Source organism: Carassius carassius, chromosome 18 (genome assembly GCF_963082965.1).
Source record: "Carassius carassius chromosome 18, fCarCar2.1, whole genome shotgun sequence".
Classification (NCBI taxonomy): Eukaryota; Metazoa; Chordata; class Actinopteri; order Cypriniformes; family Cyprinidae; genus Carassius; species Carassius carassius.
Genome location: NC_081772.1, coordinates 22,300,579 through 22,323,528, shown reverse-complemented (window position 1 = coordinate 22,323,528; position 22,950 = coordinate 22,300,579).

Here is a 22,950-nt window from a genome sequence, read left to right as displayed (position 1 = left end):
CTGATGGAACAAAAGAATGATAAAACAGCTCAGAATAAAAAAACTGGACTTTAAATCTAAAATAAAGTATAATTGAGTAACTAAATACAGCCTCGCATTTGTATTCACCAGTCTTTTAGTTATGCTAACTGGCAGAAAGAAAGAAAGAAAGAAATTAATTTCATTTTTTTTATTATTTTGGAGATTTCTGCATACTGTACAAAGAAAACAGTTAATTTGCTGCAATTTGCCTCTATAAATATAACTAAATTTAGAGTATTATGTTGGATTATTAACTTAAAACAACATGTAATATTGTTTCTAATGTCAGCAATACTATAATAATAATAATAATAATAATAATAATAATAATAATAATAAAGATATTTTAATTCAGTGGATATCAAACTAACAGAACAACATTTATTAATCTAGGTTAATGTTAATTAATTTGTAAATACACTGTTGTTTTCATGTTTGTACAACTTAAAATGTTTAAAAAAATGTATTAGAACATGAAGAAATGAACTTTTTTTGTGGAGCTTTGGAGCAAAATATTGTCCTTTTTGTTTTTTTAGAAAAAAAAACTCAAATTAGGGCAAAATTTCTCTTTTAAAGGCAGGAGCTACTTGAGTGTCCTTCATGAAACAGAAAGAGGATAGAACAAAGGCCAATAAAAACGAGACTTTGTTATGAGGATAACACGTCGGTCATCTCCTTCTCACACAGAAATACAGAACAAGTTTCCCTAATCAGCCATCTGCACAGCAGCTCCCAGGCGGCCAATCGTGGGTTAAAACGGCCACAGAAGCCTGTGAAACTCAGCCAGACCAATCAGTCTCCATCATCAAACAGCAAAGACGGACAGCTGTGACCATGGACGAAAGTATCACCTCCACCCAGGGTTTATGGGGATCCATGAGAAAAGGCTGTCTGAGTGTTCCTCTAGCTGTGAAGACCGCCTCTCCTCCCGTGATTTCACATCGTTTTAGCTTTTGTTCACCCAAAATCCTGGCAAGTCCTCTGGAATCAAAGTGAAAATAGAAGTTGGTCAGAGACAAAGTTGGTGATGGTAATTTGAGCCAAAATGTATGCAATGGAATGAGTGGAGATGAATGAACATTTCGATTTATTCTCTGTGGAAGGTGAGAGACAGTTTGCACATGGGATTGTGAAACTGACGGTGGAGTGGGATGGGGAGACCATCAAAAAGATGAGGAACACTAAACTTTATGCAAATAAGAGGTGGAAAGCACTGGGTGGCATCCAGTGGCTTGGAGGGAAACTCAGTCTTCCTATTCCAAAATCTGTCCAGTGCTGTCCATGTGGGAGATGTGGATGCCATGAGTTTTGATCAACCCCTTTGGAGCCAAGATACAATGCATATGTTGCATATCTTATTTTTATAGTTAAATGTAATAATGCTAACCAGTTTTAATGCAATCTAAAAGTTTAATTATGTTATAATTGGTGCAATTAACATTTTGTTGAGCAGTGTTTTACTGCATATTAGTGCAGTATTAGAAAATATATTTAAACACATGAAATACAACATTCAACAGAAATTGCATTATATAATATTTTAGCTTACCATTAATGTTTGTCAATATATTCGACAGACAATAGAAGTAATTCTGAATTGATATATAAAGATGTGCATAAGTCTTGTGTAAGTGCAAAAAAAGCACTGTAAAGTCAAACTAACCGCATTTACTATAATTTTTATCTATACATTATTTACCAAAAACATTCAGATTCAGTTCACTCTATATATTTATTTAAAATATAATATAATTTCTTTTTTTTTTTCTTGTATGCTAAAGTGTAATTATTTTTACTTAAATATTGTCTCAAAATGAGTATGAGAACAGCTGTGAACTTGTGTGAGCTGAACTTAAGGACCTGGGCCCGGTTCCCCAAAACGTTCTTATCGCTAAGTAGTTCTTAACCTATTCCTTAACCTCTCTCTTAACCTTATGGCACGGTTCCCGACACGTTCGTACGCTAAGTATATCTTCTGTAAGTCACACTTTCGTAAGGTTGGTCTGGACCATTCGTAGCTCTCTCTTAGCGTTATTTGAGCTCATGACGCTACTGTACAGCAGTCTTTAGAAACCAGCGCAGCGAAGTAGGCTACAAGTCAAACTATGGTATGTTGACAATTTTGTGGCTCAACAATGATTTTCTGTTATTTTTTAAGACTCATAATAAATTATGTTCGCAATGGATACAGGCATATTTATGAAGTTGACTGTAATGAATTAAACCTTGCTAATCATCGGGAAGAAGGAGGCGGGAACCGGCGGACAATCAAACAACATTTTAATAAAGCAAAATAAACACAAAACAGCGCACCAGCCCCTCACGGACGACTGGTGCGCGCGAATAAAAACCAAAACACAACTAAAAGCCCAGGCCTGGTCCTCTCTCGTCCTTCACTGTCGTCGCTCCAGTTTTATATCCTTCCATCTCCTCCATGGGCCTCGAGACCGGCGGGTCGAACAGGTGTAGCTCATCTCCAATCACTCCACCGGCCTCGCTCCCATGTCCCTCGGCCCCGCCCCACTCGTCACATTGACTTTATGTGGTTACAGAACTAATAAGGTGGTAATTAGCCTAGGCTTTTTCTTAATGTAATTAAAGCGAATTGGCAATCATTTTTTTGATAATTAAAATCTGGCAAACAATTTGGCTCTAAATGGCTAAGATCTTTAAATGGGTAAGCATGGTGGTGTCCAGTAAGCGACCAACTATGGCAGCGATCCAACGTGTTCTTGTATTGAATCAAAGACAGAGCCGGACTCGGAGCCGTTTAGTCCATGTCAGTTTTTTTATCCGGCAAAACTTAAGCCCTTTTGACATTTTGCCTGACGTGGCTATATTAAAAAAAAATCCCCTCCCAAGACAACTCTTTGTGGAGCAGCTGGACCTTCCCAGACCTGCGCTGGCCAGGCTGACGCGGCGGAATTCTGCTTTAAGCCCTGAAGCCCAGCGCTACTTTTTTTTTTTTTTGTCTTTTTTTTTTTTTGCTACAGAGAGATTCATCGAGTTCGTGGGAGAGGGCTACAGCCTAATCAAGACCTCTGTGTGGAAGTGCGTCCACACTGTCACCAACGCCCTTCTGCGCCATGCTGGGGATTGCATCCTGGTTGATGGCACACTCATCCCTATCGCCAATCTATCAGTGAATGATCAGGCGTAGGCTACTTATCGCGAAAGGAAGACGCGGCCATAAATGTGCAGGTTATAGTGGACCATAGGGGTGTGATATCTGACCTGGTGGCAAGGTCCAACAACACTTCCTCTGACGAGAGGCTTGGTGCCCTTTTTTACGTTGCTTCCCCAGCATATTTTGTATCTAACTCTCTCTCTCTCTCTCTCTCTCTGTTCATTGTAGATAGGTTGTTTTTTATTAAAAACATAAACCATTTGCAATCAATACCGCATTAAACAGAAGTAACTGCAGCTGCTTGCCAATCAATTCTAATTGTTAAGTACCTTGTCATTAATATAAAAGTGTATTATATAATTTTTATAAGTCGTTAAACCCATGTCAAGAAGCGGCACAAGTGGCACAACTGGATGGATGATAAGCGAGGGATACCCGGTTTGTCTTACCGTCACAACATATCGTGTGAACATTTCTGACCCTTTGATAATTTAATTTATAGTCTATATTTTACTGATAACTTAAACTATGTTAAAATAAATGTTACTGTAATAATTTGAGGAATGTTTCATTTGCATAGAACGTGTAGTCTTTCTTAACGCTTTATTGCACCTTCGCTTGAAGTGGAAAATCGATTCCTGAGCAATCGATGCCAACTAATTCAGCACCCTGACTTTGGACAGCGCTCGTAACGTCGGACGTAAGAGGCAGCGTGCTAAGAAGCTTCCTAAGGGACACTTCGGGGAACACACTTAGAAACATCAACAACTTTGGTAAGATATATCTTTCGATGTCTTCTTAGCGCGCTAAGAGTGAACGTTATCAGGGAACCGGGCCCTGGTCAGTCTGAATCGTTCATGAATTAATAATTTTTTCACATGAAAAGCCTCACATGAACACACTAAAAAATGCGAGGTTTGTACATTTTTAATTGAATAAAAACAAAAATGTTGGCCCGTTTTTCAGACAAAGGCTTCATAGGACTTGCCAGCACATAAGTTATACAGAAGTTTGAAAGCTCCAGACCTCATTATTCATTTTTTTGCTCCTCAGAAGAAAGAAAACTTTACATGTTTAAAATGTGAGAATGAGGTGGACTATTTCTGTATGAGACAGCGGTGGTGATGCTGATGGAGTAATCAGTATCACAGTAAGCTATTCAGTTCAGAGTGACCAGCGTCCCGACAGACACTCAGACCAACACGCATCAAAAATTCTTCACACAATGGCTCTTAACAATTCTGCATGCACATCACTTACCCCTATGGGGCAAATGCAGCAGCAATACGCGCTGAAAATAAAGATTCTCACCGCTTGCGTCCAAACTCATTACGGCGGCCCTGAGGAGCACAAACTAAACTCTTGAGCTCGGTGAGGTAAGCTGTTCTGCATTCGATAAAGCAACCCCATGTGCTTCTGAATCACTGACATTAAAGATCTGTACGGAGAATATCCTGGTCAAGGTCAGGGAATGTTGTTTGGTCCTGTGGGAGAGAAACATGTCACATATCATTAGGTTTTCTTTTCTTCATTCTCAGATGCAGACTGATAAAGGGAAAGTAGGGCGAGCACCTGATCTAGCAAAGGACAGCGCAGCAGCCAGGCAGCTGAAACGCCGTGTGAATGGATCTTCGTCCACTTACATCAACAGTCTTGCTGAAAAGACCAAATACTTTATATTTATTTATTTGTTTGTTTGTTTAATTAGCCACTCAGAGTTGATGTGATATGATTGTACTGCTGCTCCTGCATTTAAATTATATTGTATGTGGTTTACACTATGCTTTGCCTTTTCTTTTTCTTTTTTCCTCTGTGTCTCTGGCCACCAGTTTAATGGACAACACTGAGTTCTCACTGAGACTTTTTTTTTCCTTTCAAAAGTAAATCTTTATAGCGGGGTGATGAAGTAGAGAAGCACAAAGGCCATGACGTGCAGAGATGATGGAGTCTCCATTTGCTGTTGGAGACCATTCCAGTCCATTTTGGTAAAACTATTAAATGAAGCTGACAGAATTTGCTTTACTCTTGTTGTAAGAGCAGATTGTCCAATTTGACTGTTTCTATAATGGAAGAGTTTGTGTGAACTCTCTTCAGGCACATATGACACAGGAAAGACAGGCAGTTAACATGGAGTTTTGTCAGAGGCAATGAACTGTACCTCCAGACCATAATGCTCCTCTGAGTCTTCTGAGACATTTCCAGTGGTGAGGCTGGTTTAGAAAAGTGTTTGATTCAGGCTTTGCTCTTGGCTGTGAAAAACTCACATGTGTAATGATTCTCACACGTTTTATTTAGACTTATTAGCATTTACTTGATTGCTGACACAAAATCTCAGAGGATTTAGGTCAGAATTAGAACAGTGTCCCATTCAAAATAGTTGAGTTGGCAAAGTTTTTTTTGTTCTCAGATTGTAATTATTTTAGTGGGTTTTGCTACTACCAGACTTATGATACAGGGCCTTTATTCACAAAACATTTTTTCTTACTACTAAGTCGACGTCCACAGGAAGCCGGTGCTTTCTCTATATCCAATCTTTTTTTTCTCCTTGTTTCAAGAAGTATCTGCGTCCACACGAGACCACAAAACCGACTCAAAACTATGTAGTACACATGCTAGACCAGTATGTGGCGCTGTAATTCTGCCACAGAGATACACAAAAAATGGAGAAGAAGACTTGTACTATGCACATAAACCTTGCACGCGGTATACAAACAAACATGGAACAATACATTTATTAATATGTGTTAATGTTAGTTAAAAAAACACAGTCATTCAGTGTTTGTTCATGTTTTTGTTGCTGTTACATGACATAGCGGTGTCTGACTATGGGCGAGATGTGGCCTGACGATGTCAAGTTCTCAGAAAATATACAGATTCGTCTACACAAAAACGGAAGGGCTGCGTTTTCAGATTTATCCACTCTGGGAGCCTAAAATAGCAGTGAATGTTCTTAGCTAAGAGTTTAGCTAAGAGTAAGGGTGGAGTTGACCTGCATAGCTGGATTTTCCCTGTGGCCAGCTATCATAGAGTCATCAAAACCTTGATATGTGGTTTGTTTGTGATGTGACTGCGCCCCTGACAAATTATAAAATAGTCATAATACCCTTGCGATTAAGGCAATATATTTTTTTAAAAAGCTCATTATATTCAAATGTTTCTAAAATGTTTACATTCCAAGGCAGATTGCCAGCAACAGCCATTTTAAGATAGTTTGTGATTTAGTCTTAGTGACTTGGGAGTTCTCTACATTACTCCTGACGTTTTACACATTTAGGAGCTAGTTTTAGTGCTAAAATGCTCTGTGAAATACTCTTATACCCCTTTACCACCAATGCAGTTTGGGTGCTGGTTCAGAGCTAGATACTAGTTTCAAATCAGTTCTTTGTCTTTCAACACCCAAAGCACCAGCTCCGAACAAGAAAAAATGGTTCGTAAGTAGCACCAAAACATTGCTGGGCTAGAAGACCTAAGATATGCTCGTGTCAGGTGCTGGGGGCCTCCGTGGCACAGTCTTACAGTGGTTCCTGTCCTACCGGACCAACAGGTGTATTAGTGTTCATACTGGTCATCAGTCCTCCTCTAGTATACATCTTAATTGTGGAGTGCCACAGGGATCAATCCTTGGGCCGGTATCGTTCACCCTGTATATGCTACCTCTGGCTTACATTTTTAACAAATATAAAGTATCCTTTCATCTATATGCTGATGATACTCAGATCTATATTCCTTTAAAGCTCAATAATAAAAAAAAAGGCTTACAACCGCTTTTCGCCTGTCTCGAATAATTTAAGCTTTGGCTCTCAAGTAATTTTTTTTAATTTAAACGAAAATAAAACCGAAATAATTTTATTTGGGCATAAGGAAAATTGTGTGTTAGATGTTGATTGTGGATCTCTGGCCCCATATGAAACTAGAAATCTGGGCGTTCTGGTTGATCATAACTTACAATTTGACAAACAGATCAGTGCTGTTGTTAAATCATGTTTTTATCATCTCCGTCAACATTCTAAGGTAAAACCCTTCTTATGACAGAGTAATTTCCAACTAGCTTTCTCTGTTCATTTACAGTGCAAAGTGCTGCTGCTAGACTTCTTTCTGGCACCCGCAATATCAGTCAGTAACTCACATTTTATTGGCATTGCACTGGTTACTTCTATTTACGTATAAAGCCCTCAACATTTTGGCCCCTCAGTACCTGACAGACCTGCTTCATCAATACACCCTTTCTGGAACATTGAGATCTTGAGATATCTGCCTACTCATCATGCCTAGATGTAGACTTAAACAACGAGGTGATTGTACATTTGCGACTACAGGTCCGAAACTCTGGAATAGTCTACCTCTTCATATCAGATTAGCCCCCTCTATTTCTGCTTTAAAGTCTGTTCTAAAGACATATTTCTTCTCTCTAGCTTTCAACTTCCCTTGAACATTGATTCAACTGTTGTTTTTTTAGTGTTGTGTTTTAAACTTGATAGTCTTGTTTTAGCCATCGTATTTGAGTTTTTATCTATTCTGTGCAGCACTTTGGTCAACTTTGGTTGTTTTAAATGTGCTCTACAAATAAATATTGTATTGTATTGTATATTAGTTATTTCTGGTCTTGTATTTCACCTGTATTGGGGTGAAACTCTCCTCTACAGAACTTTAAATATATGTTCTTGGAAGCAAATCAGTGTTTCTGGTATTGTAGACCAGGCTTAGTCCTGTTTCTTATACTTGTGTGGTTCTTTGAGGTTTTTTTCTTCTTCTTCTTTTTCAGAAAAGTGCATCTCTTCTCAATACTCAATACACTCTTCAAAATAAGTTTTGTTAAGGGGGTTAGTGATGCTATAGAAGAACAGTTTTGTGCTCCAGAAACATATGATAAACATTTATTGAAAACAATACTTTCATGATATCTATGTTTCCCTGAAAAATCAATAGGCCTATAACATAACATTTACTTACCTACTTCTCCTCAAGTGGATGATCACAGTACAACTTAGTTTTATTATTATTATTATTATTTTAATTTATTATTATTATTTTTTATTATTATTATTTTATTGCCAAGGCACTATAGCCGTTCCATCTGCAGATGTTGCTCAATGATCCTAAACTGTATAAGATGCCCCATTCCATCAAGATGAATATTCGGTGTGCTAAACATTTTAAATTGACTGAACATTTGTTAATGTTTCTTTTAAGAATGGCACAAACATTTAACAGCTGTCAATGCAACTTCAACAAAACTTGTTTGATAATTTAAGTCACATATTGTTTTCATTTGTCACATATTTTAGCAATAAGTCATTTATTGTGTTTGGGTCTTGTAGTGTGTGATCTTTAGTCGTTTAGTGTATGATGGCCAGTTTTTGCTCTGTTTACAGTCTTCTCTATGACAAGCTGTATAGAAAAAAAAGTTGTTCAGGGCTTCTTGTGTACTCTTGTAACCTGGGCAAACACTGTATATCTGTTTTTCCAAAAAAAAAGAAAAAAGGTTGAAATTTTATTTTCGTTCAGCCCATTTATTTACAGGTGCATCTCAATAGGTTAGAATGTTGTGGAAAAGTTCATTTATTTCAGTAATGCAACTCGTGTATTAAATAAATTCAGTGCACACAGACTGAAGTAGTTTAAGTCTTTGGTTCTTTTAATTGTGATGATTTTGGCTCACATTTAACAAAAACCCAACAATTCAACAAATTGGTCTTACTTGATAAAACCAATGATAATAATAATAATAATAATAAAAATCCTGCATTTATATTATATTGGATGTGGTTTACATTATGCTTTGCCTTTTTTTTTTAACCTCCAAACTGTGTTCCTACCTCTGACCACCGAGTTTTCATGACCTGTCAGATTTTTTTTCCCTTTCAAAAGTAAATCTTTACAGTGGTGTGATGAAGTAGAGAAACACAAAGGCCATGACATGCCGAGATGATGGAGTCTCCATTTGCTGTTGGAGACCATTCCAGTCCATTTTAGCAAGACTATTAAATGAAACTGACAGGCTGGACAGAATTTGTTTTACTCTAGTTGTAAGAGCAGGTTGTCTATACTGTTTATACTGTTTGAGTGGATAGCAGAGGCAATAGTTTGGCCTATTAAATAACGTACACTGCTTTTACAAAGTGTGCTTACTGGCTTGACTCAAGAAGTGTGTTATTCTGCACTTTCACCTTCAGATTGTGAAGATTATTATATTGTTAAAGCTCCAGTTTTTAAAGTGTAAAAGTTAGTACCGTAAGCATACAGACAGAAATTTTGAAAGTTGTCCAGGGGACTTAATGAGGCTCATGTTGAGTTTGCTAGAGAGCTCATTACTGCATCCGTGTATGGCATCTGAGGTAACCACTTTTGAGGAATTGAGCAACTTAATAGTGCTTTAGCAGTTTACCTGACCTGTTCCTGCTCGCATTGTGACATACATTGAACAAAATTATGAACGCAACACTTTTGTTTTTGCCCCCACTTTTCATGAGCTGAACTCAAAGATCTAAGACTTTTTCTATGTACACAAAAGGCATATTTCTCTCAAATATTGTTCACAAATCGGTCTAAATCTGTGTTAGGGAGCATTTCTCTTTGCTGAGATAATACATCCACATCTCAGGTGTGGCATATCAAGATGCTGGTTAGACAGCATGATTATTGCACAGGTGTGCCTTAGGCTGGCCACAATAAAATACCATTGAATATTGATATTGAAATATGGTTGTATTATTAGCAAGTTTTTGTTTAATTTTTTTTATTATTCTCATTTCAAATGATCAGGAAAAAATAAAAAAATTAAAACAAGGACAAGGTCTTGACTGTATCTGGGGCTCATCTAGTTATCCTGGTGTCCGCTGTCTTTCAGGGCTGTAGAGGTCCTCTCTAGGTGCTGATCCACAATTGGTCTGGATACGTACTGGATCCGGGTGACTGCAGTGACCCTCTGATCTGGATACAGACTGGATCTGGTGGCTACGGTGACCTCGGAATAAGAGAGAAACAGACTAATATTAGCGTAGATGCCATTCTTCTAACGATGTAGCAAGTACATTGTGTGTTATGGGAAGTGTCCCCAGTTCCGGTTTTCCTAATTAATGTATCCTAAGTATCCTTTAACGGATTTGAATATTAGAAATGTGTTAATGTGTTATGTGTAAACCAGGTTAAACACGTGGGCACTCAGTGTCAAATGCAAAAATGTTAATTCATGCATTCATGACCTCAAGGTTAGATTATTGTAATGCTTTATTGGGTGGTTGTTCTGCATGCTTAAAAAAACAAACTTCAGTTAGTCCAAAATGCAACAGTTCTTACTAGAACCAGGAAGTATGACCATATTAGCACGGTTTTACGCTGATATTAGTCTGTTTATCTCTTATTCCGAGGTCACCGTAGCCACCAGATCCAGTCTGTATCCAGATCAGAGGATCACTGCAGTCAACTGGATCCAGTACGTATCCAGATCAGATGGTGGATCAGCACCTAGAGAAGCCCTCTACAGCCCTGAAAGACAGCAGAGACCAGGACAACTAGATGAGCCCCAGAGACAGATCCACAGTCAAGACCTTGTCTCCTAGATGGCCAACAAGACAAGACCACAGGAAACTTAATCTGACTTTGCTGGAGCCTGGAACTGAGATGCTGGTTTTGTCATGCCAGAGGAAAACTGACCCCCCACTGAGCCTGGTTTCTCCCAAAGTGTTTTTTATCCATTCTGCCACCAATGGAGTTTTGGTTCCTTGCTGCTGTCACCTCTGGCTTGATTAATTGGGGACATTTCATTTCCAGCAATATAGTCGACTTGATTGCACAGATACTATTTAAACTGAACTGAGCTGGATGAAGACATCACTGAATTCAATGATGAACTGCCTTTTTGCAATATTTTCCTAATTAATGCTGTTCAGTTGCTTTGTAACAATCTGTACTGTTAAAAGCGCTATATAAATAAAGGTGACTTGACTTGACTGGCGAGATACTGCAAAAGATTACAAATATAATAACTAAATTAAAAAATAAATAACTAAATAAAAATATGAATAGCTGTATTTATTATTCCAGATCACATTGTAAAAATCTGGAACATTTAAAAAGAAGGCATAAAAGCAGCCCGTAATCATCATTACCTCCATCTTTTATAAAGCACATAGTGGTTGTAATTACAAGAGTAAGACATTCAGGACTGAGTAAAAACATAATATGCTGTGATTTTGACTGCTGGGAAGACATGTTTTAATGTCTTAAAGTATTTATGTTCAGTGCTTGATGGATTCTGAATGTTTCTGGGTGATCTGTGTGACTGATTGGAGTAATAAAGTACAGAAAAGGTCAAATGGAAAGCTATTCAGAGGTACTGTAGCAAACATCTGTAAAAAGCAAAGATGGTTACAGGGTGATTATATATTAATTTTGGAGCTTTGAGAGAATGATGGCACCCTTCATTTATCAGCATTTAACTGTCACGGTTGGTAAACCGTGATCTCTGGGTCTTGCACTTTGTGGATGAAGTCTGTGTGTTACACGTCAGCACTGATTGGTTTGTGGGCGTCTCCGTTAATTGTCATCAGCAACAGCTGTCACTCATTACTCATCCCTATACATTGGCTTGTCTAGCGTCTTGTGTTCGTGAGAGCGTTGTTTCATGTTTGTGACCTATGTTTTGCTTTCTTGTGTGTTTCTACGTTGGATGTCCGTGTCTCCCCGGAACTCCGTCCACTCTACGCAACCCACCACCAAGCAACTTAAAGCTCTAGCAACAAATGCACCAACATTGAAATATTACGATGTCAACAAACAGTTAACATTGTCAGTAGATGCCAGCTCTGAAGGCATGGGTGCAGTTTTGCTTCAAGACAAGAGACCTGTAGCATATGGATCAAGAGCGCTCACGGATTGCCAACGCCGATATGCACAAATCGAAAAGGAACTCCTTGCCATTGTATATGGATGTGAAAAGTTCCACCAATATGTATATGGCAGAAAAGTCCAAGTAGAAAGTGACCACAAGCCGCTTGAGAGCATCTTCAAAAAACCTCTGCATCAAACGCCATTAAGACTGCAACGGATGTTGCTAAGACTTCAAAGGTACAATCTGAATGTCATGTACAAGCCAGGCAAAGAAATGCACATAGCAGACGCATTGAGTCGTGCTCACCTTGATGAACACAACGAAGACCTGCTTGAAGAGGAGCTAGAGGTAAACTGTGTCACACCTCAGCAACCTGTGTCTGAAAAGAAACTGGAAGAGTTCAGGAAAACAACAGCTGAAGATCTTGAAATGCAGAAACTGAAAGACTACATACTGAATGGATGGCCTATAGAGAAAAGTTCAGTGCACAAAGACATTCAGAAGTATTGGACTTTTAAAGAGGAAATCAGTTATGCATCAGGTCTCGTGTTCAAAGCATCAAAACTCATCATTCCAAGTAGAATGAGAAAAGAAATGTTGGACAAAATTAATGAGTCGCATCTGGGCATGATGAAATCCAAGGAAAGAGCGAGAGACATCATTTATTGGCACGGAATGTCTGCTGAAATTGAAAAAAATGATATCTCAATGTGCCACATGCAACACTCATTGAAACAGTCACGCAAAAGAACCGCTAATACCTCATGCACTGCCAGAAAGACCATGGGCAAAAGTTGGCACTGACTTGTTTCAGCACAATGGTTATGAATATTTGATGTGTGTGGACTACTACTCCAAATTTCCAGAGATCGCAAAGCTGAATGACACTACCAGCAAAAGTGTAATCCTAGCACTGAAATCACTGTTTTCAAGACATGGTATACCGGATGTGGTAATATCAGATAATGGTCCGCAATATGCCAGTCAAGAATTCGAGCGTTTTGCAGAAAACTGGGAGTTCGAGCACCAGACGTCTAGTCCGAGATATGCTCAATCTAATGGACAAGCAGAAAGAATGATCCAAACCATCAAGAGAATGCTCACAAAGTCACAAAGTGAGAATGGAGATCCATATATTGCATTGCTGGAATACCGCAATACTCCACTAGATGGCATTGGTCTGTCAGAAGATTGAAAACCAAACTGTCGACTTCAAGCAAATTGTTGACTCCAAAAGGAAGTAAGAAAGTTCAAGAACAACTTAAAAAGAGGCAGTTAAAGCAAAAATTGTACTATGACAAAAACACCAAGCAGTTGCCTGAGATATCACCAGGAGACAAAGTGAGAGTTCAGCAAGGACAAATCTGGAATCCTGCAACCGTTTTGAGGAAACATGACTTGCCAAGATCGTATGTTCTTCGCACATCAGATGGAAAGATCTACAGAAGAAACAGAAAGCATCTGTTAAAGACAAAAGAACAAGAATTTCCATCAACAAATGATCAAGATGACTTTGAAACAGAGTCAAACGCAAGTGCAACACTGGAGAGAGAAATAAATCCAGACACACATCAAGATTGTTCAACTGAAGGACGAATCAAACCAAACATCATCACAAGATCAGGAAGGGAGGTTAAAAATCCTTCAAGATTTAGAGACTATAAAATGCACTAACTTGAGACATCTGAGTAAATGTTTAATTACAAAACAGAGTAATAATGCTTGTTGGTGAATTCCATATTGAGTATTGAGATAGAAAAAAAAAAAAGGGGGATGTAATGTATTCTACATGTGTAATACGTGATGACGTAAGCTGTACGTCATGGGGTAAGCCGTGCAAGGGAAGTACGACGGAGACACGTGAAGTGATAGTGAATAAAGCACATCAGTTCAGTTGACATCTGTTGCAGTCTGAATTTATTACAAGACAAGCGATAATACACTTACCCTCGGCTCGCTTCCCTGCAGTTCCTGTGTCACCCTCTCCTGCTGCCAACTCACCTCCGCCTTCTGGATTCATCATTCATCACCACCATCTTGGACTGTGCATTCCTCCCAGCGTTATTTGTGTCTGAGTACTGTATTGTTTCATTATCTTCATTAAATCTCATTCATATCTCATCTCATATCTTGCACTTGCTTCCTGCCACTCCTTCACCCAGTCGTTACATTAACCAATTATGGAAATGCAGAGGGGAAACTGCAGTTCTGGCTTGTCTTGTTGTATCTGTGTTGCTCCGCTTTGAAGATATGCAAATGATGTTGAACATTTGAATTTTAGTACAGCTACTTTCATGTGTAATATTCTGCAGGTTTAAGATCAATACTCTGCAGATTTCATTAAACCTAGGTTAAGCATGTTTTTTACTCTTTGTCTATATATACACAGGTGCATCTCAATAAATTTGAATGTAGTGCAAAAGTTAATTTATTTCAGTAATTCAACTGAATTGAATTTATTTAATACACAAGTTTCACAATTTGAGTTGCACCTGTGTGTGTATTAGTAACAACATGTATGAGAACATGCTGTCCTTTCTGGAGGAAACTATGGGAATATTTTTTTTAAGCTATAGTATTTTAACAGTGGTAATTTCCTGTAAGCAATGGAAACTTCTCAGCTCATCAAACCTCACTTACAGACAATTTAAATAAAAATTAAACTCTTAAATCACCTGCTGCTGCTTGTTTCAAAAGTCAACAAGACTTCTTTGTCTTTTTTGCTTTCTTCTTTTGCTATTTTATAAGCTTGTTTGCTGAATACACACAGATACTATTTTAAATATTATTAAATTTGCATACCAAACATAATTACTGCTCAGTTTTTAATGATACACAATAACATTTTCTGTACACAAGTTATATTTATTAATAGGTTTATCTTTATCTTAATTATATTTATTGACCATTGTCACCTTATTAAACAAGTCTAGTAACTTTTGATGAAAATTTATCTGAAGGATTGAAATGTATTAGTTGTTGTGGAAATGATGCCACCACTATAGATGAGTTTGTTTCTTCATTCAGAGTAGCAATATTTCACTTGCCCACTATCATCTGCAGTGAATGGGACTTTGTCTCGTGGTTCAGCTGAGATGGCCTTTTCACTGTAAAAGCAGTATTGTGGATAGATGACTCATAATTTAGCCAGGACACAATGATCTAAAGGTTTTTTTTTTTTTCGTTTTTTTTTTCGTCATATAAACTGCAAGAACCTTTCCAGTGTACTTTGTCTAAGAAACCTTGTCTAAGTGTGACCTGAACCAGCCTAATTATATAGGACTTCTTTAAAAGTGACTTTTTATATAATCATTCATTCCTTTCAAGGCTAATTAATTTTTAAAATATAACCTCTGAAATTGAGGAAGTCTACAGAAAATGATTAATAATAATAATAATAATTGTAACAATGAGTGAAAAAGACTGTTGCAGCATGTGAAACACTCCACAGCGAAGTCATGTGTCTCCACTGGAGCTGTTATTTAGGGTATGTTCACTTTGAAACTAACACAAGGTCTTTGAATGCGTATGAATGAGTTCAGAAATTCTCCGGTGAGCAAAAACATCTGCTCTGTGTCACCAGTACAAGACTTTTATCCATCTCTCCATCCCAGAATAGTAAATGTCACCCTGCTGCTTGAGGGATGCAATGATTGAAAGAATGACAATGAGAGATCTCGCCTCGCTAACATTCATAATGTGTAGGGAGGGACCACACTCCACTCTGATATATGGAGATGACATTTTGCGAAGATTTAATTTTGATTGGACACACTTGCTCTTTATAATGCGAAACTGCAGGATGAATGCTCCACAATGAACAACTGAAGTTTCTCATTTGCTTATCCCATCTGTGACTCTGAATAATTTGTCAGATTTGACACATTGTCTGTCATCACAGAGGAAGCTGTTAACAGTTGTGACGAGTGGGGCGGGGCCGAGAGACGTGGGAACAGGAGCAAGGCCGTTGGAGTGATTGGAGGTGAGCGACACCTGCTCGACCCACCGGTCTCGAGTCCCACGGAGGAGATGGAAGGATATAAAACAGGAGCGACGACAGTGAAGGACGAGAGAGGACCAGGCCTGGACTTTATTTTGTATTTGGTTTTTATTTGTGCGCGTCAGTCGTCCGTGAGGAGCTGATGCGCTGTTTTGTGTTTATTTTGTAATTAAAGTCTTTATTCCACCGGTTCCCGCCTCCTTCTTCCCGATGATTATGGAGTTTTATCGTTACAGTGGTGCCGAAACCCGGGAGAAGGAGGGACGCGCTGCTGAAGATCCCTCGCCGCTGTGGTGAATCCGCGGTGCCATCGAGCAGGCGAGGGAGTGTGCCGCCATGGACGCTCGAGGCGGTGGGCTGGAGTGAGTTGCCGGGGACGGGCGAGCTCGCTGCTGGCCGCCCGTGATGTGGAGGGGTGGCTGCCGTCCGTGAGGGAAAGGAGGAGTCGGCGCCGTTCGACAGGGGGCCAGAGCCTGCTGCCTCCGTGAAGGAATCCGGAGGAGCAGGGAACGGGGGACTCCTACCGGCTGCCCACAACCGGAGGAGCCGTCGGAGGAGTGTAGTGCCGTCCGCCGAGGGCCATCCAGTGCCACCGCCAGGCACCGCGGAGGAGATCCCCCAGCTGGTGGAGGGCCGAGCAGCAGTGCGTCTGGGAACCAGAATTTTTTATTTATTTTTTCCTCTTTCCCTCTCTCATCTCTGTCGCTCCTCCTTCCATCTCCTTTTCTCTCGCCTCGTCTGTCCTACCCCCAGGTTCCCGCAGGTCCCCATGGACCGGGGGACCGGGGGGGGGGGGGGGGGGGGTGCGGGGATGAGCGCAGTCTTGAGGGTACCCCCCGGCCTGCGGGGCGATGGGGGTATGTGACAAGTGGGGCGGGGCCGAGAGACGTGGGAACAGGAGCGAGGCCGGTGGAGTGATTGGGAATGAGTGACACCTGCTCGGCCCACCGGTCTCGAGTCCCACGGAGGAGATGGAGGGATATAAAACAGGAGCGACGACAGTGACGGACGAGAGAGGACCAGGCCTGGGTTTTAGTTTGTGTTTGCTTTTTATGAGTGAGAGGAATGTACAGAACAGCTCACGGCAAATAAATGTGTGTTTGACCTCCTCATTCATTCTCAACCTTGTTTATTATGTTGGGTTTGAATATCTGTTAGTATGACGCTTTGGTTTTATATAATGAAAATATATAATTGACAATATAAAGTGTAATCATAAATAAAATTGTGACAAAGTTGCAATTATGATGAATTTGCAAATATCAATTAATCTTTCCATCTATTAATTTCTAAGAATAAAAAGTTGTAATTATGATTGAATATATATATATATATATATATATATGATATGTTGCATAATATATAGTAATATAATTGTCACATTTGCAATATATAAAGTCAAGATTAGAAGAATAAATTGTGAGATATGAAGTGACAATTATGATAAGTAATCCACCTTGACTACACTTTACAATGACCATACGGTATAAAGTAACAATTACAAAACATACAACTGTGAGACATAATGGTGAAATTCTAAGAAAGTTGAGCGTTTGAGAAATGCATTTGCAAATATGAAAAATATCATCATAATTGTAAGATATAATTACAGTTATACAATATAAAGTCAGAATCTTATGACATATAGTTAAAATTGGCAGACACAAAGTATGGTATGTTTTTATGTATGCATGTAATGTATTTCCATAATGTTGTACTTGGTTTCTTGAAAAACTAAACACATCACTAATCATTATAATGATGTTCATGCTGTTGTTTTTCAGGCTGAGCCAAGTTGATGAATACTGAATACCCAGTGATGTGTAAATATAAGCAGTCTTTATTTAAAATGATTTACTAAATTATGCTAATTCCTGACTATGAATGTTAATTCAAGTGTCTTTTGCAATAATGCCAATCAACACCAACACAGGGATTACTGGCACACATTGTTGGTTTGGTTGGTAAAGTGTTAAAAGGTTTAGAGGGAAGCAACACAGAGAGACACAAAAATATTTGAAATCAAAATAACACCAGTCAACATATTTTTGTCTTAATAATATATTTTTTTTAGTAAGTGCATGATTAATTTAAATGTTAAATGAGAATGTATTATTAATTGTTATTATAGCCAGTATGATGATTACTTTTTGATTATGTTCAGTGTTATTATATAAGTTCTTGGTTGTGACTTCATCCAACAATTATTCTATTTAGAATTTTAATTTTAATTTTATCTTTACAAGTTGTAGTAAAAGTAATGCTTTTCGAGTGTCTTTATACAAGAAAAAAAGACATTTTCACCTTGTATTACTGATGGTGTTATTGTAGCATTAAAATAGACAGATACATTTAACGAACATTCAGTTTCAGTCTGTTGGAGAGATCCGTCTGCTCAAGACAGGATTAATGAAATATTGTCACAGATATGCTTTGTGGCTTGTAAATATTTCAATTTTGAATTTGTGTGGCATCCCATTTTCTGTTCCCGTAACACAAACCAATCACAATTCATGTATTTTCATCATTCTTGTCTTTAAAAACCTTCCTTCATTCTGGAGGTGAGAAAGGGGTTGATTAGCATAGTTTCTTTCCATCATTGGAAAAAATCTCTGTTATTTTTCTGCAATATCATTCCCACCACATCTCAAATTGTGTGCTTTGTGGAAATGACTTTTTAAACTGACAGGCAGTATAGTTGGCACACAATTTTAATTGTTGAATAGATCTAGAGGAGCAAATGTTAAGATAACACATCCATGCAAATTGAAACTGAAGTACTTGGGTAAAAATCAGACATATTCCATGTAACAGAATATTTCCTAAATTATGTAAATCCCTGACTAAAGTGTCTTCTCCAATTGTGCCAACCAACCCCAACACCGGCATTGTTGGCGAAGGTTGTTGGTTTGGTTGGCACAGTGTTGAAAGACTTAAGCAAAACAAAGAAAAAACATAAAACATGATTTGTTTAAATTAAACTAATACTGTTCTTTATGATTATGGTCATTATTATGAATATGATCAATAATGTGCTAAACAACCTCATAAACAGTTTTCGTAAAGTCAGGTAAAGTGTTGTGAAAACCGGGTGCAAATAGTGGACAGCTCGTTGCTTTAGCTTCTTTCCAGCTGTGTTCACTTTCATGAAATGACCAGTTGTCATCAAGTGTAAAAATGCTTAGAAGAACAATGTCTTTTGCCTGCAACACAAAACATGTCGGCGTGGCAGGCTCTCCAAAATCTCTTTGATGCCTTTTTATGGCCAAAGATGAAAGATCTTTGCTTTTATCTCTTTTCTTTTTGTATTCGCTTTAAAATGAAAGTTTGTGCGTTTGCCACTTTTGCAGAAGTCTGACATGAGAGTTAAATCAAGAAACACTGTACCCATTTTTCCAAGGCACACTGAGTAAATGTTTGATTGGCTGAGGCTGCTTTGCATTTCAAAGTCATTGTCCACTATAAAGCTCCCCTGTCTACCTTTAAGCAACTTGGCACTAATGGCTATTTACCAGCCAGTGGAGAAGCTTAAATGTGGTCTTTCATACAACTCTGATAGAGCTTCTTCATTATGAGCAAGATTTGCCCAACATTACTATTTGTCCTGTATCAGCATGACTAAAATCAGCAATCAAAGTGTACTGTGAATTTATGTGTATGTATGATAGTTATCAGTAATTTTTACAGACAAAATTCAGTCCGTTCAATAGGAATACAAATGATTGGCAACTTTGCACAAGGGTAAAAGATTTCCCAAAACAGATTTCGCGAGAGGTTCAAGTTAGTCAAGCACTGATTAACAGAAAGCTGCTTGTGAAGATGTTTTCTGTGTGAGCTGTGCTTCATATATTTTTAAACTATTGACAACAGACAACGGACTTCTTTCCCCACCAAATTTTGCCAATGGGACCACATCTTAAAACATCTTACTTGTTTATTAAATATACATGCTAATTCAGTTACATTTAGCATGTGCTATGATAGCTGTGGAATTGAACTGAAAAAGATAATATTAATTGGTTCTGGCATTTTATTTATTTATTTTTTATTATTATTATTTATTTATTTTTGGACTGACCAACTAAGATATGTAGACATGTACAGATTAGTACAGAGCCAGTGTATTTAAATGTGACCATGTTTTCTAATCATTTGTTTGAAAAGCTCACAGAACCAAATGAAACTTGATCAAAATGATTTCACTCCAAGGTCATGGAGAGACATGTTTTTATTTGCTAATCCTTTTATCTCAACCCCCCCATTGCTTTGCTTCTCATCTTTTTTTCCAACATGGCAGGGGAAATATTCTGCACTGCACTTAAAAAAAAAAAAAAAAACATTCCTGAGTGCTTGGTCTTGCATTTTCAGATGCAAAAATTAGTTCTGTTTGAACAAACCCATATACTTTTCCTTGTCTGCTGATTCAATAATGTCAGGATCAGGATAGCCAAACACAATTTCATGACAATTCGTAAGCATTTTACAAATTATCAAATTTATCTGAGTTCATCAGTGTTGTAGTAGTCGAGACCAGACACCTCAAGAACGGTCTGCATGACCAGAGCACACTCTGTGTGCGCTATGGAGGTTTGCACGACACTGACAGGAAACCACAGTTCATTTCCCAAAAAGATTTTTTTTTTTTTCTATGTTGCTGGTAGGTGAAATATAATACATCTATTCAGAATGAAGAGTGAAAGACCCTATGCAGGACTAATATGTTTTAATAAACTTATCATGTACTTTCTCATTCCATCTTTGTCTCTGTCCCTCCTACACAGTTCAGAAGTGCTACTAAACATATCCTCCAGTGCTTGACAGAGTACATGTACCACCAAAACACACTTATTACAGCCCACCCTGCCTGAACAAACTCCTGTCATTGATTTATGTTCACCCACCAGTCTCTCTTAATTATGTTATTACTGTGGGGAGAGATATTCAACGTCATGTCGCCCAAATGGGCAATGTTCAGGGAAGCACAGGGATGTCAGCACAGTCTTAAATAATCTATAATCTATAATCACCCATATTAGATTTGGTGTGTGATTTATGCAAAGGATTCTAGTGCAATACTCAAGACCTTGGGGAGTAACGTGTAAAGAAAAGCCTTGCAATTAGTATTGAGAATGTGAAAACACAAATGTTCTCTTTAAAGAGCTACAAACTAAGCTCTGAAATTATCTCTACTTAAACAATTTTGTTATATTTGCATAAAATAGAGCTCATTATTACATGTATTTATTCATAAAAATGTAAAGCAAAGATTTGATCAGATGCAGACTTCAAAGTTTGACTACTCACTGAGTTATACATGTTACAATCTACAGCATGGGGACGTAAATAGATTTTTAAGTAGTAGAGTAATTAATCAGTTTAATTGATCAATTGAAATATTTAATTTTGCTTAATCACAAACATGTATTTCCCCAACAATGCCTTCCTTTTGTTCAAAAAGCCACTAGCAACAGCAAGTGCATGGTTTGATTCCCAGCTAAAGTATGAACTGGTAAAATGTATACCTTGATGCCTTGATGTCGCTTTTAAAGTGCCCCTATTTTGGATTTTTGAAAACTACCTTTCATGCAGTGTGTAACACATCCTGCAAAGTTTTCAATCTGAAAGTGCACTGTGTATAAAGTTCTTGTCTCTCAAAAGAAAGTGTAGACTCTGAGTCATTTGAACAAGTAATTTTTTCATGTTGGGGTCAACATAAAACATTATCATATACTGTTGAAAATTCCTGTGGATAGAATAAAGAAGACACTGAGATTAAATGTTTTTTTTTTTTTTTTTACTGCCAAAAGACGAGGCTGTGAAGAATCAGTGGTAAAGGTAAATTTTTACAGAAATACCACAGCAGTATTGCCCCAACCCTGTGTTTGTGTCCAAGTCATTTTACTGATGACTGCTACAGCAACCTAAATGTGTACAATGCGAGATTTTGATACAGTTCCCACACGTGCACCTAAAAAAAAATTGTCAATTAATTAGACTGTCGTGTGTTTACGTCAAAGTGCCATAAACAATATTGACACTTACCATTTAGAAAGGTCATGCTCCAGTCATGTTTGCGATTGACTTTCTGGTTCATCGGCAACTCTGAATGCTTCCTCATCGGACTCGGGATCAAATTGATTAGGTAAAATTGAAGCCATGTTGTCTGTACATACACTGTAAAAAATTTTCAACACCGTAATCCAGTAATGGTGATGGGCGTTCCGTTTCTGACACCCGCTGCATGCAGTAGACCAATCACCGTGGATTAGCGTCATGCAAAGGAGAGGTTTGGAAAAATTAATCGTTGAGTGAATCGTTTGGTAGTTGTTGAGCAAATAAAGTAAAAGTAAATGCTTTATTTTAAAATATTATAAAAATATTTAGTTTTTTCTTGGTGGAAAGCTTTGCCTTTGTTTAGCTAATAGAATATGAAAACTTTATTTAAAAGTTGTGTACAATAATTTAATTATGACATCCTGGTATTGTCGACTCGCTCTTGTTCCATACAAACGCAGCTGCTGCCATTTTGCTACGACTGTTTTGTATGCTGTAATGGATTATCAGATAACTTAAAAACTGGTAAGATTTGAAAACATTTTTACCTTAAAACTTTTATCGCCATAATTATTTATGTGGTGAAATGTTGCAGTATGACTGCATTTTTCCCTTAAATATCCATCTAGATTGAACTTACCGCTTGCTCTCAACTGTTGTCTTCGAGAAAGCTTTGTGTTCAAATATTTCAATTCAAATCCATAATTTGTGTCTGATTATTTAATCATGTGGCAAGTATCTGTGTAATAAGCGGGATAATGTACATCCAGCAGTTGTAATCGCAGAATAAATCCCTTCAGGGTTATACAAGAACCTGTCGGGGGGTACTCTGCGATAACAACTGCATTTGTTTAGCTGATAAAATATTAAAACTTGATTTAAAATGGTATGGTGGACTCGCTTTCTTGTTTCATACAA